The 17,189-nt window shown below is 37.4% G+C and overlaps 1 protein-coding gene across 3 annotated transcripts in view; it reads right to left on the reverse strand.

The window, feature by feature from the left end:
• RIMS2 (regulating synaptic membrane exocytosis 2) overlaps positions 1-17,189 on the reverse strand; it is a 409,264-nt gene that overhangs the window by 31,376 nt on the left and 360,699 nt on the right. The gene's annotated exons all lie outside the window — the stretch shown is intronic.

Genomic DNA, 17,189 nt, shown 5'->3' on the forward strand with positions numbered 1-17,189 from the left:
GATGCTGTGGTCCCCGCCAATCAGCGCGGAGGGGGCGGCGGCCGCACCTCGGCGAGGCTCAGGTTCTGGCAGCCGACCGCGCGTGGCTCGGGCTATTTCCTCTTCCCTCGCGTGTTAACCAGAGGGTGGTGAGTAATTAGACGGAGTAAGTTAGGCATCTCAGATAAGACGGCGTCAGGTAATCATTTCCCCTTTCCTCAGGTTCCCTGAACAGTTCAACACTCCTCAGACACAACGAGAAATGGTATTTTTCTCAAGTCACAACACCAAGACTCCCAAATCTTACCAGGTTCCAAACCTACCATTAAAGCTTTCGCATGCGCTTTCTTTATTAAAAAGAAGAGAAGTATACAGAGGAAAAACAAAAAACCATGTAAAAAAGTACAATGATGTCTATCAACTTTGCCTTAATTTTAGGATTTTTCTTTAATACTTTCTTTATCTAAATTAAATAATCTGCTACTCCTAGTCCCTAAGAATGAACACCGTTCGGCTTAACATAAAAGGTAACATCCTCTTAACATAAATTTGAAAGCAACACAGACATATTAGAACAAAGCAGTTCATAGGCAAAACATGATGCATTCTGCAAACTGAACACCTCTATCCCAGACCGTGAAACAAATTTAACCATTTCACTAAGGGTCAGAAGACACCGCCCCCTACACACACACACACACACACACTTTTTGTAACCTAGACAAGTCACTCAGTCTGTTTCCTTAGGCCGGAAGTCAGGAAGGTAAGGTACAATGATTCCAGACGGTCCTAACCACATCACATGATTGTTGGAGATGTGTTTCATAAAGCGTGAATTCTGCAATCTAAATGGTTCATTCAATAAAAATTTCCCAGGTAGTATATATGCACAAGTTCCTTGCCTGAAGTTCTGGGAGATTCAAGTACTCATTCAATTAGTATTATTTGCACTCCTACTCTATGCTACCTTTGCATAAGCTTATGCTGCCATAGTGGTCAAAACAACTGGAAGCCCCTGCTCTCATGGAGCTCTTTACATTCTAGTGGGGGGGCAGAGAGACACAATACGTCAGTAAACTCAATAGTTTTAAAAGGGAAATAAATGCACATAATAAAGTTAAGGGGTATGGGGCACTTTCCAATTTAAAAAAGGGTTGTCAGGCCGATTCTCACTAACAATGTGACATTTGCACAGAGATGTGAAGAAGCTGAGGAAGAGGGCATTCAAATTTTTGAGGAAGAGATTAAGTTGGAGGCAGAGAGATTGTCTAGTATAAAAGCCGTGAGATGAGATGTGGTGTGACCATAGACAGCAACGAAGCCAGGTGACCGGAGTGAGTGGGAAGCGAAGAGGGGCAGAGAGGTAAGGGGCAGAGAAAAGGAAAGGCAATGCCAGGCCTTCTAGGTATATTACAGACTTTGGACACTGTCATTTAGAAGGTATAAAAGATACATACAATTCCTAATAAAGATCTTGCTAAAAATTAAGCCACTCAGTACAAATAAGAGAACTACAATAATTTTAAAGACCACCTCTTGGTTGTTTAGATTTAGCATCATCCAGGTTTCTTAGTTTTGCTTTTCTGATAGATTTGTCTCTTTTCATTAACGTTCCTACAACTCTCAGTGCAATTTCTTTTCACCTTCCTAGAATATCAGCATTTCAATGGAACATTGATGGAGTCATAGAATTACATATGCACTTTTAAAAAGTACCATATTACTTTTATTCAGAGAGTAGAAACTCTTTCATTAAATGAGAGTTCCATTACTAGAATAAAGAGAATTATAGAATTTTGGAAACTAAAAGGACTTTATTAAAAGTCATCTAATTTGTAAAAAACGCGTTGGTCAGAAATTTTTAGTAAGTTATAAAAATAGCATTAGGTTTTGATCAGCATTTCTTAGAATAAAAAGAAATAAAATATCAGAGTTCAACCATACAGTTAGTACATCAATTGCAGTACTGCTTCATGAATATGTATACACGTGCACATGTGTGTACATGCTCATATGTGTATTGGGTTATAAGCTGTTTCTTACCTTCGAAAAAGTTTTTTAAAAATGAATCAAATAAAATATCTATTTCATATAAGAGGAAATTTAGATTGAAGAATAAAACATTTTATTCCTACGAATACTGTTTTCTCTTGTTTAGAAAGAAAACCAGTGACTTAAAAATCTTTTGGTATTAATCTTTTTTGTTTTTTCCCCATCTGGTTATGACAGAATGAAGCAAGAGGTAATAAGAGGAAACAGCTGTTACTAAAGGACTCCAATTAAACTTGGAGAAAGTGGAGAGTTTATCAAACTCTCTTAAAGAACAAGTTACTTGGCTAGACAAGTTTTAGTAATTTTGGTAGGATATTCCTAATATCAGAACAGAAAGAACGTATCAAGGAAGAGGGACTGACCAGGGAAATCCTAGAGAAGTAGGTTGGCTGAGAATGGTGGAAATGTCTATTTCGGCTCCCAGGGATATCCTACTGAGAGTTCAAAGTCACTCTGGAAGAGATAGCATGGGTTTCCATGAACGATGGCACAGGGATGGGGAGCCTGAAAGCCGACTCGGTGAGCATGCCTGAGTTGCCTGGGCCCTGCCTTCCCCTTACAATGACTTGACTTCCCACGCCGAGAAGAGGCTACCACTCCAATGATCCATTCCTACGTGAGCATCACATCTCCCTTGCAGTTGCAGCTCAAGGCTGTTCTGTTCTGCGAAGTTTTTTGGTATTTTTTTCCCCAGGATTTTAGAGATATAGATAAGGATAGAAAAATGAGACAAGGAATAGAAAGAACTAGAGAGGAACAAGAAAGAAAATCACCTTATTTGGGGTCAGCAAGCTTTAAGAAAAGAATGTTGGCACACAAGTACTGGAGAGGCAGACCACGATAATGGCCAGGGACTTGTAGTCTTGAATAACAAATAATTTGTGGAATACATTGAACTTATTGAGAAAATCTAGAGTTCCACTTTTTAGGATCCTATGCTCAATTGTTTTCTTACATATAATAAATATTACCTAAATAATATTTTTGATGTCTATGTTTTTAATCATTTGTATTTTCTTATTCCATTTTGATACAAGTACTGTCACCTCTTAAAGAATTTTAAAATCTTTATGAAAAATGAACTAGTAATAACATGCCAAAACTCTACATCAGGCCATACACATAGTATATGTGGTATACGTTAGTTAGCATGAGTATTTTGAATGTACTACTCAAGAGATAAGCCACTATATAGTTTCCTTTCATTATATAAAACTAAGTTTAATTCCAGAATCAGTATAGTACAGCATTACAAATTATTTATTACTTTCTGTTCTCCCAAAGATAGGGGAAATTGCATCACAAATATACATAATAAATTGCCCTCTACAAACAAAATATAGCCTTGAAAAAGGTCTCACTATTAAATATGAAAATCGCCTTTTGAAAAGATAAACACATAATTTGCATATACTATCATACATTATTCCTTTGTTAAATATGTATTAGTACATTTATAGGTATATTGTACTTTAGAGTTTATAAAACATATTACACTAATTATGCTTCTTGACCCTTACATCAGCTCTGAGAGAATGTCATTATTATCTCTTCTTTACAGAGGAACCAATGAAGACTCAGCAATACTAAATGACTTGCTGAACAACAAAGTGGTAGAGTCTGACTCAAATTCAGATAGTGTGATTTTAATTTTGTGCACAGCATACAAATCACAGATGTCTCATATCACATACACTAAACATAGATGATAGCTATGATTTGAACTATGTGGTAAAGTACTCAGTCCAAAATTTGTAAAATAAATATTGATAATAATATTTAAACCATAATGATTATGCTAAATACATACCAATATTACATCTATATTGCTTTTTTAAAATTTTTTTTAGCAAGAGATTTTTGCTATAGGGCATGCATACTTGCCAGAAACAGACAGAAAATGAGAAATCAGCCCCCAGGGGGAATGGCCGTACCACAATTTCTTCTCCTTCGTTCTCCTGTCAGGATTTTGGGCATGCATGCACACGCGACCGGCATGAGTTTTAAGCTGTTGGGTGCAGGACTGGAATAGCAGTCAACTACATGGGGATCCAGCAATGTAGTCATTATGCCATCTGCTGGCCCCTCTATATTGTTTGTTTGTTTTTAATGAGCACATACCACTTTAGCATAGTCACTTATCGTTTCAGTCCCATAAATTCTATCTGGGTATAAAAGTTATATATGATTGGGGGATGAGGAGTTGGCGTAATTGCTATGTTGCTGGATACCCACATAGTCGACCACAGTTCAAGTCATGGACCCAGTGGCTTAAACTCACACCGGGCATGTGTGTGTGCGTGCCCAAGATCCCGAGAGGAGAATGGAGGAGAAGGGATTGTGGCATGGCCATCTCCCCTGGGAGGTGAATTCTTACTTTATATATATGTAGAAAAGTTATATATCATTTATATATCACTTTTTGTAACACTTGAAAGAAAAAAAAAATCACCAAAGTTTTAAAATATGTTAAATTAGTTTATTCCTGAAAAAGAGGCTTGGTTACTTAAGTAAATACACAAAAAGGCTATTACATAAAGAAGTTATATGTTATCTTGGACCATGAACAGTTCAATCAGGAACATATTTATTGATAGCCACACCTTTGGCAACTTGACCCTTTTCTATGCTAGAAATGATGTATGTGATGAGAAGAATACATATTATACTAACAAAGGAAAGGGAAGAGAAAACAAATCCCTCCAGGAAAGCAGAGGAAAAAACAGGCAGTAAGGCCCAGATGTGGATATGCTAAAAAAATAAATATATAAAGAAAGAAAGAAAAGAAAAACGAAATAATTCTGTCACTAGTGTTTTCTAGTCAACTCAGAAAAGGCTGGTTGCTGAAAGGGACAGGAATCGCCCAAGATAGGTTAGAAATCATGCTGCAGGTTAAATCAACCTCTTTCCTCTTGACATGCACTTGTTCTAGGTAATATGAAGACTGATCTCTACTTCGGTCTTTATGGTTAATGTCATTTACCTCTGTCACTTTGAACCATTCCTCTTTATAGCAAATGATTCTATGCTAAACAGAAACATTTATGGAGAAGGCTAGTTGGTAGAGTGGTGAAGACAGCTGGCATCCACATGGCTGACTGCATAGTTTTGAGTCCCAGACCCTGTAGTTTGAAAAACAGGCTGGGTGCATGTTTTTTGTGCCCAAAATCTCAGAAGGAGGGAAAAATAGAAAGGAAGGGATTGCAGTATGACCATCCCCCTTGAATGGAGGTGATTTTTCACTTTCACCCTCTTTCTTTCCCTGGTAAGCATACAAGCCCTAGGCAAATTAAAAAACAAAATGAACTGTGAGGACTGCAGGTGGCGTAGTGGTTAAGGCGCTGGACTCCCACATTTTTTAATGCATTTGGAGTCCCTGACCTGAGGTTTGAAACTCATGCTTGACGTGTGTATGCCCAAAGTCCTGAGAGGAGAATGGAGGAGAAGGGACTGTGGTGTGGTCATTCCCCTGGGGGGGTTGATGTCTTGCTCTCTGTCTCTCTGTCTCTCTAGTGAGTGCACACACCCTATAGCAAAAATCTATTTGGTTTGTTTCATTAAAGACCAACTCTCTGAATCCTAAGTTATTTTATGTTTATTTTTTTCTGCAACAAAATATCTTTAAATTTAAGTCATGAGAGATAAAATCCACAAAGTTGACATTTTTATACTGACTTTCAATTGCTAAAGGTATTCAACAATCTTGGGCATTAACCCTTGACCTGAATATGAAATCCAAAATATATGATCTTTTCTCCCAGCCCCAATTGTATGTCAAATGGTACAAATAAATTCTAAGCTCTTGTGATTTCAGTTTTCCAAAATATTTTTGGTTTTTACACAGCAGATTTTGGAAGTGGGGAGCAGATGTTACACATTAGCAATTTGGTCAACCCAAAACTTTCACGAAAGTTGATGAAGTCAAAGATATTTAGAGTATGCGAAGACTAAAAAGAAAAATGAAATGTTCAGCATTTTCATTATTTCTGCAATTAGATTTATAGTAATATTTGTCTTTATTTCATAATGACATGTCCACGAAAATAAGCAAGCACATTAATTGATTAGGCTAAAAAAATAATAAGAATTGACTGAAGAACAAAGAAGAAAAATGCAAAACATCAAAGTTATGAGTCATAAAAGTAGAATAGCTAGGTAATATAGGGCAAAACCAAATATTTTGTTTAATTATGGGTTTTCATACATGAGAATAATAATGACTATGACTTTTATAATAACTTGATGTTCTTCATATGCATTATCTCATTTAATTTTCAAAACACTCTCTAAGGTACTTACTCTCATGAGTCCCATTTCAGATGATAAAACGGATGCATATTTCTTCTATAAGTATTTATTGAGTGCCTATCACATGCCAGGCACTATTCTAGTCTCTGGGGATACAGTAGTGACTGAGATGGACAGAAATCCCTACCCTACAGCTCTTACAGAGGAATGGCTAGCATCATCCCACTTATCATATGCCCCCAGCATTTTTCTAAGCAACTGTACATGCTAGCACACACCCTCACTTAACAAACACACAACCATACACAGGAGATACTGTTAACAATATATTTGTTGTATAGATGAAGAAATTGAAGCACACTTTATATGTCTCTTGCTCAAGATCACACAGATTTTTAAGAAATAAAAGTAGGAAGAAGTCTGAGAAGTTTGAAGCACAGTGTAATAAAATACTTTGTTCTCTATCGTAAGTAGCAAACTCAAGATTTGAATCTAAACCTTATGACTCCATAATTCATACTCTTAACTGATAAGTGACACTGTTTAAGAGAACACACTGAGATCAACAATTAGGCAATAGGACTGCCAGTAAGACCTGCTTTTCCATCCATAACAAGCAGCTTTTAACATGGAAATTCTGTTTTAGTATATGTTTTACTAGCTACGCTTCATGCATTCAACCTATGTGGGAGTAAAGATGTCTTTTGATTATCATTTTGTTCAACTGATCATGCACAGGTTGGATATCAGTGGTTATAAATGATTTATACTACTCGATACCAATGCTGACATAAAAATAGAAAATTTAACACTATTTTAGATGTTTTGACCTAACTGTCCACTTGGGTTTTCAAACTTCAAACACCTTAGTAATTTTTCATTATATAAGAAGACACAGATTTGTAATAAAACTTCATCCTAGGCTGTGTAACAGTGCACTATAGCAAAATAAAAAAATGTTATTGACAATTCAATATATATTTCCCCTCCAAATCCAGTAAAACTGTTATCGAGTGCACACAACATAATATACAGACATCAGGGGGACAGGGTCAACTGTTCTCTGGGATAAAGAAATCACGATTTAGTTCTATTCAAAAAGAACACACACAGGTGTGTGTGTTGAGATTCTTATCTGAGAAAAACCATGCTTTTTTGGAGAAATGGTTTCACTTTGGGATTGGCTGCCTTAGGTTGTGATTTACCATGCAATAAACTACTATTTTTATTTTGATGTTAAGGGAAATAAATAGATATTCAGACTTTTCTGGGGGAAAGTTAAAAAAGATGAATTTATCAAAATATAAATACTAAAGTAAAGAAACTAGTTGATAGTCTCTTACTTAACAGTTTTAAATGTATAACACTAAGTATTTCATAACATTCAATCTTTAAAATATAAGAGAAAAAAGAAAGTTAATGTTCTTAACCATATTACTTTTATAATATGCAAATACACATATATACACATAGACACACACATATATGTACATGCATATTAAATATACACATGTTTAAATTTGGAAATATCATTCAAAAAGCTTTTCTCCAAAAATGGTTATTTATTATCTAGCAACCATTTATCAGCATTTTGACATAAAAAACTGTGGTGTATGTTTTTTGGGTTTATTTATTTTTCTAAATAATTACTTCATTTATCTTTTATTTTAATTTGATCAGAGAGGGACAGAAAGAGAGAGAAAAAAAGTGAGAAAGCAAGACGCCAGGTCTAGGACTCAAATCGCGGTCAGTCACGTAGGAGTCCAGCACCCTTAACCATGTCACCTGCCAAACTTAGTTTATTTATTGTCTATTTTATTTATTTATTTATTTATTTATTTATTTATTTATTTATTTATTTATTTATTTATGGTATCTAACATTGGCCTAAGAACTGAAAAAAAGGTCATTGCTTTGTGATTCACTGTTGTAAGCTACTAATTTAATTTCAAATAACACTGCACTTCACTATAAGTGCGGCTTTTCGTAAGTGATCCCGATGAGGCAAAAACTTATTTATATCTCAATAAACCTTATATGTATAGAAACAGACACTGGAAGACACTTTTCAAGAACAGTGATCTTTTAAAAAAAATGTAGTTGTTACATATTTTGTCACAATTCAAGTTAACTTCAATTTAAAAACAGTATATGATGGACTTCTTGTACTATTTCTGATTTCATTTATTAAAAATGACTCATTTTTATTACAGTAAGATTAGCTGACAGGATTCGTTTTCTGCTGTCTATAGCCACTGAAAAGGTCATAGGAAGTCAGGTTTGTCAGGCTGAACATTCTGAAGTAAAGAAAGTGATCACAGTATGAAGTGTACAGCTCCTTGTCACCCTGCTAACACAGTTCGTCCCAAGCCCTTGCAGAGCTAGAGCCCCACCCACCTCTTTATTCTTAGATCTGAGCTCCCCCTCCGGCCATAGTAGTCCCAGCTTTACTCTCGCCCTCTCTCTGATAATGGCTCCAATCCTGTGCTTACCTGAGACTTGCCACATCGACCTGTCTCTTTTACATAGACCTCTCTACAGCTCAACTTTTGACGTTAATGATATGAGGGAGATGTCCCCCTATAAGATAAATTCCTCTCTACCTCCACACATTGCCTCATTTATTTATTTTTATTTTTAAATTTTAATTGCCAGAGGGCACATGCACTCGACAGAGACCAAAAGAGAGAGAGAAAGGGGGAAAGAAAAAGAGAGAAAAGGGGGGGAGGGGGCGAAAACACCCTCCAATAGGATGTGGACATTGCCATAATCCCTTCTCCTCCATTTCTCCATCCTGTTGGAACTTGAGGCACACACCCACATGTTTAGAGTGTTTTTCAAGCTACCACGGCTGATATTTAAAGCATGGTCAGCCATTTGGGATCTAGCTCTCTTAACTACTAAGCTGTGTGGCCAGCCCATTTCATTCATTCATTCATTCATTCATTCATTCATTTATTTTAGAGAGATTTCTGCTACAGGGTGCATGTGCTCACCAGAGAGACAGAAAGCGAAAAATCACCCTTGAGGGGGAAGGCCAAGCTGCAATCCCTTCTCTTCCATTCTCCTCTCAGGATGCTGGGCATGCACACATGCGTCAGCATGAGTTTTAAGCCACTGGGTTCAGGACTCGAACCTCGGCTGACCACGTGGGAGTCCAGTGACAAAACCATTATACTTCATCATGAACCTCACTTCATTTACTTTAATACAAATTTTTACAAAAGAAAAAGACCATTTCATCCTCATAGTAGTGTCTATCACGAAAAAATGTACATGAACATTGAAATCTGAATAGCCCTATGTTATTCTATTATCAACATGCATTTATTTCTATAATAATCCTAATAACTATATAAATTCTCCAAGTTATTTTTATTTTATATAATGTTCCTTGTGTACTATGTACACACACACACACACACACACACACACACACAACTTTTAAAATCATGCTGGGTGGGGCTAGCAGGTGGCGTAGTGGTTAAGGTGTTGGACTCCTACATGGCCTACCGCAGTTTGACTCCCAGACCTTGTGGCCTGAAGCTCACACCAAGCATGTGTACATACATGCCCAAAATCCCAAGAAGAGAAAAGAGGAGAAGGGATTGTGGTGTGGCCATCTTCTCTGCAGGGTGATTTTTCACTTTCTGTCTCTCTTTGTCTCTGTGGTGAGTGCACGTGCCCCATAGCAAAAATCTCTCGAAAAAAAAAAAATTAGGGACCAGCAGTTAGCGTAATGGCTATGTCGCTAGATTCCCATGTAGGTGACCGCGGTTCGAGTCCCAGACCCAGTGGCTTAAACTCATGCTGGGCGCGTGTCTCTCTGTGTCTCTCTGTCTTTTTAGCAAGCGCACGCGCCCTATAGCAAAAAGCTCTCCAAAAAAAGAAAAAGAAAAAAAAAAAGGTTTAGATCTTAGGTCTGTCTAATGCATGATAGTTGCTTTATATAGTGACTTCTCTCAAGTATTTTTTTAAAAACCCATACATTCACCTCTAAAACATATCTATAAAATAGGTCAGTACTAGATCCTGTTGCATGTGTACTGAACTATAAAGAAGATAAAAGGCCATACATGCATTACTGGGGATCTGGGTGAAGCCTTAATAGTCAAACAGTGGGCTCAAAAACTTACATTTCTTCATATTGAGTAACTTTTTACAAAAATATACGTGAAGCGCCAGTGAATATATTCCCATATAAAGGAAATCTACTGAAAATATTTAATGAAGACAACTGATTGCTTGTTTGGAAGAATTTAGCCATTCATTAGTAAACAACAGTAAGCAAGTGTCTACTGAACACCACGACGCACAAGTACAGAGCTAAGCAATACAGGAGACAGAAGGTTTCACTTACTAATGAACTAACCATTGAATTCATTACTTTCAATCATTAATTAGCATTTGAACGGATAGGTACAGAAAAGCTAAGAAAACAGAACAAGTAATGCCGTGAAACTAAAAATAAAGAGATAATGTATTTGGACCATTGTGTTCAAAGGCATTTAAACTATCAGTGCCAGAGCAAAACAAAGACAGCTTAAGTCTTGCTGTTTCAGTCTTAACAATGCCACACTTTTACAAACTGCAGGATTATCACATTCTAACACACGATTTTGGAAAAAGTCACGGTATTCATCAGGAAAAGAGAACTAAAGGGAAAATCTGAAAATAGATTACTTTGGTTACAAAAAAAAAGAAAGACACACACACACACACACACACACACACACATACACACACATATAAATTATAGAGGCACAAAATGGCTCGGAAAACAATAAACCAACAAAAACATAATACATTTAGGGGCCAGCAGGTAACGTGGTGGTTAAGAGCTCTGGATTCCTACATGGCCAGCCACGGTTCAGGTCCCAGATCCGGCAGCTTGCTTTCTTGGTTTTCCCTTTCTCTCTCTCTTTATCTCTCTCTGGTCAAATTTAAAAATAATAATAATAACAAATGGAGCTAAATAAATAATTATTATTTCTTAAATAATACATTTAAAATGCAACTGCTTTTAGAAGGTCCAAAATGACCACCTTGTCACACTCAGTGGACCTTTCAGGGGCTCACCGTGCTAGCTTTCTGAGCAGCATCGTACAGAGCTGCTTACTCTTTAATCTGAAAGCTTCATCTTGCCTTGCTCCCACAAGGTCAATTCTTCTAGTTTCCTTCCTATCTCTTCCAGGTCCTCTCAGTGAAACCTCCTATGTGGACTTCGGCTCTTCTTCCAAATTTATACCTCCAACATCTTGGGGAGTTGGATTCCATCATGGGCCCTCTTCTCTCACTGCCCTTTCCCACTAGATGATTTACGTCTATTTCCAGTATTAAAAACCAAACACAAGGAACCAGTGGTTAGTGTAATGGCTATGTCGCTGGACTCCCACGTAGTTGACAGCGGTTCACGTCCCGGACCCGGTGGCTTAAAACTCACACCGGGCGCGTGTGCGTGCGTGCCCAAGATCCCGAGAGGAGAATGGAGGAGAAGGGATTGCAGCATGACCATCCCCCCTGGGGGGTGATTTCTCGCTTTCTGTCTCTATGTCTCTCTCTGTCTATCTGGCGAGTGCAAGCAACCTATAGCAAAAAACCTCTCAAAAAAAAAAAAAAAGAAAGAAAACCAAACACAGTAGTCCCTCTTTATCCATTCCAAGATCCCCAGTGCATGCCTCTGAAACCAAAGATAGTACTGAATCCTATATATTAGAGGCCTTTAAAAGTCAATGGAGCATGCATGTTATTAAAAAAAACTATGTGTGGATTTCAACTTTTTTGGCACCAAAATAAACTCATACTTTGAGTCCATTTTTCATGAACTTTTTGCTAATGGAAGTCCCCTTATCCATACCTATGAAAAAGTTTAATTTATAAATTTTGCACAGTAAAAGATTGATGGTATTAACTACTAATAAAATCAAATAATCATAACAAAACACTATAAAAGAAGCTATGTGAATGTGGTCTCTCTCTCTCAAAATATCTTATTGTACTGTACTATGGGTAACTGAAACCATGGAAAGCAAAACCACAGAAAAGGAAGGATTACTGTACAATCACTCAAATGTAATTCTCTAGCTCAGATCGCTCTGACGTTTAGAGCTGCTAACTGTCTACTTGACTTCACAGCAGATTATCTCATAGATCTTACAATCCCTTGATACTTTCCCACAGAAACCTGCTTGTTTTCTTATCCATGTTCTCTTAATAAATGAAATCAGTCAAATAAATTTTCAGAGTATAACTGTGGACATCATCTTTTATTTCTCACTTCCCTTTGCTGTGCGCTTCCTCTCATCCAATCATCACCCGATTCTTTCGATTCTACTTTTTTTTTAAGCTTTACTATCTTTTTAAAAATAATCATTTAATCCATTTGATTTATTAGTATCATTAGATTTTAATTTGACATAGGGCACATGCACTCACCAGAGAGAGCCAACTGGTCAAAGACTTGAACGATGGTCAGCCATGTGAGAGTCCAGTGCCTTAACCACCTTGCCACCTGCTGGCCCCTTAATTCTACTTTTAAAATAGACCTCATGACTCTCTATTTCTTTCAATTATATTCCAGGATACTTTCACTCTTGTGCTCAAGACATTGCTCATAAAGCATCCAGAATTATCTTTTAAAAATCTATATTGGGGAAACTAGCAGATGGCGTTATGGTTATGTCACTGGACTCCCATACAGTTGACTGCAATTCAAGACCCGGACCTGGAGACTTAAAACTCACACTGGGCACGTGTGCATGTGTACCCAAAATTCTGAGAGGAGAGTGAAGGTGAAGGGATTGCAGTGTGGCCAGCCCCTCTTGGGGTGTTTTCTTGCTCTCTGTCTCTTTCTGTCTCTCTGGTGAGCGCACCTTATCCTTCTCAAAACAAAAACAAAAACAAAAACAAAAACAAAAACAAAAACAAAAAAAAACACAAAAATCTATCTTGAATCATGTCATTATTGTCCTAAAAGCCCTTCAATGTCTTCTTTGTGCAATTATAGTAAAATACGAACATGTAGCATGACCTCATGGGACCCACATGTCTCTCCCCATTTATCACAAGCCACAATCACCATTGATCCCAGGTGGAATCTTACTGGTTGTTCCTTAGACAGGTCAGATTCTTTCTGCTTCATGGTCTTTTGTTTATGGCTGAATTCTCATTCCTTAGGACTCAGTCTAAAAGACCTTCGATGGTAATCTAATCTAAAGTAGGAGGCCACTGTGTATTCTCTCATGTGACACTCTATTCTCTTCATATAATTATTCCAAAGGTATTTTTATAAATGTATGTTTCAACTTTATTCCCTTCCCTACTCTACTCAATCATAATTTCTATGAGAAGAAAGACTCTCTGGTTTATTCCCTATTCTGTACTTGCTTCTTACCTAGTGCCTAACACATAGAAGACACAAGCATCTACGTTAATGGGATAAAATAAAGTAGAATTTTGCTGTATGAATCTAGGTTTCAAACATCTCTAGTCCCTCATTTTAGGCAGCATAATGTCAAACAAACATAGAGGAAAAATGTCTTTACTTTTTATTTTCAGGGAGTACATGCGCTCACCGAGAGAGAGAAAGCACCATGCACCGAGGCTGCCATACTGCAATCCTTTTTCCTTCATGCCTCCATCTTGAGATTTGGGGCATGCATACATGCCCACACACCTGGCCTGGTTTTTAAGCCCCTGGAGCCAGGATTTAAACTGCAGTCAGCCATGTGGGATCTGGCTTTCTATGCACAGTGACTAACTGGTACACTACAGCCCAGAAGAAGAATTTGTGAAGTTTAAGCCTATAATGAAAATTTTCTTTCAACAGATGCAATTGCAAAGTCAGTCCATTTACTCTTAATCTAGAGAATACCTATATGAGAACTGCATTTTGTCCTTAGAAAACTGAGCTGAGCTCTCTGTGAGTTAGTTAAAAGATTAGGACAAATTACCTCAGGTTGTGCCATTGTAGCACTGTTCTTCAAAGGTCAATTTTAGTGTCAGAAACAGAACCAGAATTAGAAGAAGAAACGGGCAGCCTGCCACTGTTTAAAGACCGAGTAGAAAGGCCTTGTGATACCGAATTTCCTAACCATAACCCAAAGGGCCGTGGGGAAACACAGCCATTGTGAATTTTTGGTAGACTTACGGCACTCCCTAAGGGGTTTCAGTGACATTAAAAAATAATTATGAGGGCATCAGGAGATCCGGAATGAATCCTTTGCCTACACACATTTTCAATTTAGACAAATCTCTAATTTTCCTTGAGAACGTTGTCTCTCAAACTATAGGGACTTCATTCCAAAGACCTAGTAAAATTCCAAGGTTCAGAAGAAGTGAGAGAGACTATAACATTCTACGCAGTGTAGTGTTTTTACCTGGAACACTTTAGGGATGGAGAATATCGTTTTAATTAATCAATAATTACTCTCACTATGATGTTAAAAACAGTGACACTGTAAATTCTTTTTTTAAAAAGATTATATTACTTATTATCATTTCATTATTATTATTTCATTTGCTCTAGGGTATGTGAGCTCCCCAGAGAGAGACAGAGACAGAGACAGAGAATGAGAAATCAAGCTACCAGGCCTGGGACTCAAACCATGGTTGGCCATGTGGGAGTCCAACAATTTAACCACCATACCACCTGCTGGCCCCATCCTCACTGTGAATTCTAAAAGTTGGTTCTAATTGTGCTTTCAATAATTGTACAGAAGTCCCACTCCCTAGGGAAGCAATGAAACATTTAAAAGACAGCTATTACTTTCTTCCAAGCCTTTTGTTTTCCATTCCCTAGTCACTCTCTCTGCTTTTGTGCATGTGTGTGTGTGTGTGTGTGTGTGTGTGTGTGTGTGTGTCTACCTGTACTAAAATCTGCAGGTCATTTGGGCTTTAGTCTTTCTAATATTGTACTTACAATTCTACCCCAGTTCCCTTCATCATTTCTCTACATCCTTTGTGTATTTCTCCTTTGTTCTTTGGTATTTAAAAATACATTGCTTGGCCAAAAATGGTTTCTTATATAAACTTCCTTCTCACTTGTTGAAGAGGATCAATTCTATTTCTTATTGTACATGCCAGAATTGTATCTTTAAACTTCTTCTACTTCTCTTAATCTAATTATTGTCACATCAGTATAGTTTTAGCGTCAATGTATATCTAGTTAGTGTCTTTCAGATATACATACAAGAAGTTTAATTCCTCTTGTATAAGATTGTTTTTCATATATTTTATTTACTTAAAATTTTAGGCACCCTCTATACTATATGTATCTAAGAGACAATAGTGTACAAAAAAATAAAAAATAAAAAAAAAAAGATCCTTGTAAAGCAGGCCAGGAGGACGCCAGGCACTTTGAGATTAAGGAAGGCCTCTAAGGAGAACATTCTAACTCTGTGCTAAGACAGAGGGAGATCTGTTTGAGGAATGATCAGATGAGAAATCAGAAATGGGTATTCGACGTAAAACTGGAAACAGGATGATTACTCTGGGGAAAGCGATCGACTCTGGTTGATTATTGTAGGGAATAATTTGCCATGCTCATATGTCGTACCTATACATACAGAGAACAAGTCGAGCTTTTCGAATCAGGTTGATGGTGCTTGCTAACTGTCTCCCTGTAATGGGTTACAGAATAAATTCCCTTCCCCAGTCTCCGCCTCTCGTTTCATCATCTGCGAGAAGCGGCAGCCACTTAGTTGGCTGGTAACACTTGAAGGATATAAAACAAGAGTCACATTCTAGCAGGGGGAAAAGCAGACAGCAAACAACAAACAGGATGAGTATATTATACCGGAAGTTGACAGACAAGTGTCATTGAAAAGAAACAGCACAGCACAGTACGGGAGTGGTGGAGGGGACAGCCTCAGTAAGAAGGTGATATTCCAGCAAAGTCTTGAAGAATGCGCTTTTGTCTCTCTGGGTCTGTTGTCTTCCCTCGCTTTCATTTGATTACCATTTTCCTCCTACAGATTTACTTAGTGCCTACAGTGTGAGAAGCACCATACTAGGTCTTGGAGACGCGAAGGCCCCCGAGAGGGTCTATTTCCACTACTAGCTGACAGGTTCTAGAGGCAGAACCATGAAACAGACACCCCTATGTGCTAAGTGATAATAATAGTGGTGTGAATACAAATCTCAGAAATCTGCTATATTTGAACTGTTTTGGACTCTAAGAAAATATGATCTACTTCTGTCAAGATGTCTGATATTTGCTCTTTGTCAGTTCTTTGTACTTCAAATGAGTCCAGGAGGTAGTTATCCTAATTATCCTCTCAAAGAGTCTTCTGCAAGTGTACCAATAAGCTTTCTAACCACTCCATTTCACTTCCGTAATAATTTTATGACCTGGTTTTAAGAAACCATCTTATCTTCTTAACTGTTGAATCTGAAAATTACATAAGTGGTTTTTCTTTTCAGTTTCATTTAAATAATTTGTACTTGGGGCTGGCAGGTAACATGGTGGTTGAGGGTGCTGGACTCCCACATGGCAACTAAGGTTCGAGTCCTGGACCAGGGGGCTTGCTTTCTCACATTCCCTTCTCTCTGATCAAATTAAAAAATAATAATCATAAAAGTTAAATGAAATAATTTTTAAAAATGCTTTGTATTTGACTTCCTCGTCAAGTTCATCGAATCTCAGGCCAGTAAATCTTTCTAATTTTTCTTTCCATGAGATCTGTTTATTTTTATTTAAAAAAATTTTTTTTAATGTTTTTGCCAGAGAGGGAAAGCGAGAAATCACTCCTTGGGGGGATGACCATGCTCCAGCTATCTCTTGGGATTAGGGGCACACATGTATACACACATGGCATGATTTTCAAGCTGCTGATTCCAGAATTCAGACCATGGTTGACAATGTGACAGTCCACACCTTAACCACATGTGATACATAGCAAATTTAAAAA

Source organism: Tupaia chinensis, unplaced genomic scaffold (genome assembly GCF_000334495.1).
Source record: "Tupaia chinensis unplaced genomic scaffold, TupChi_1.0 Scaffold000154_1, whole genome shotgun sequence".
Taxonomy (NCBI): domain Eukaryota; kingdom Metazoa; phylum Chordata; class Mammalia; order Scandentia; family Tupaiidae; genus Tupaia; species Tupaia belangeri.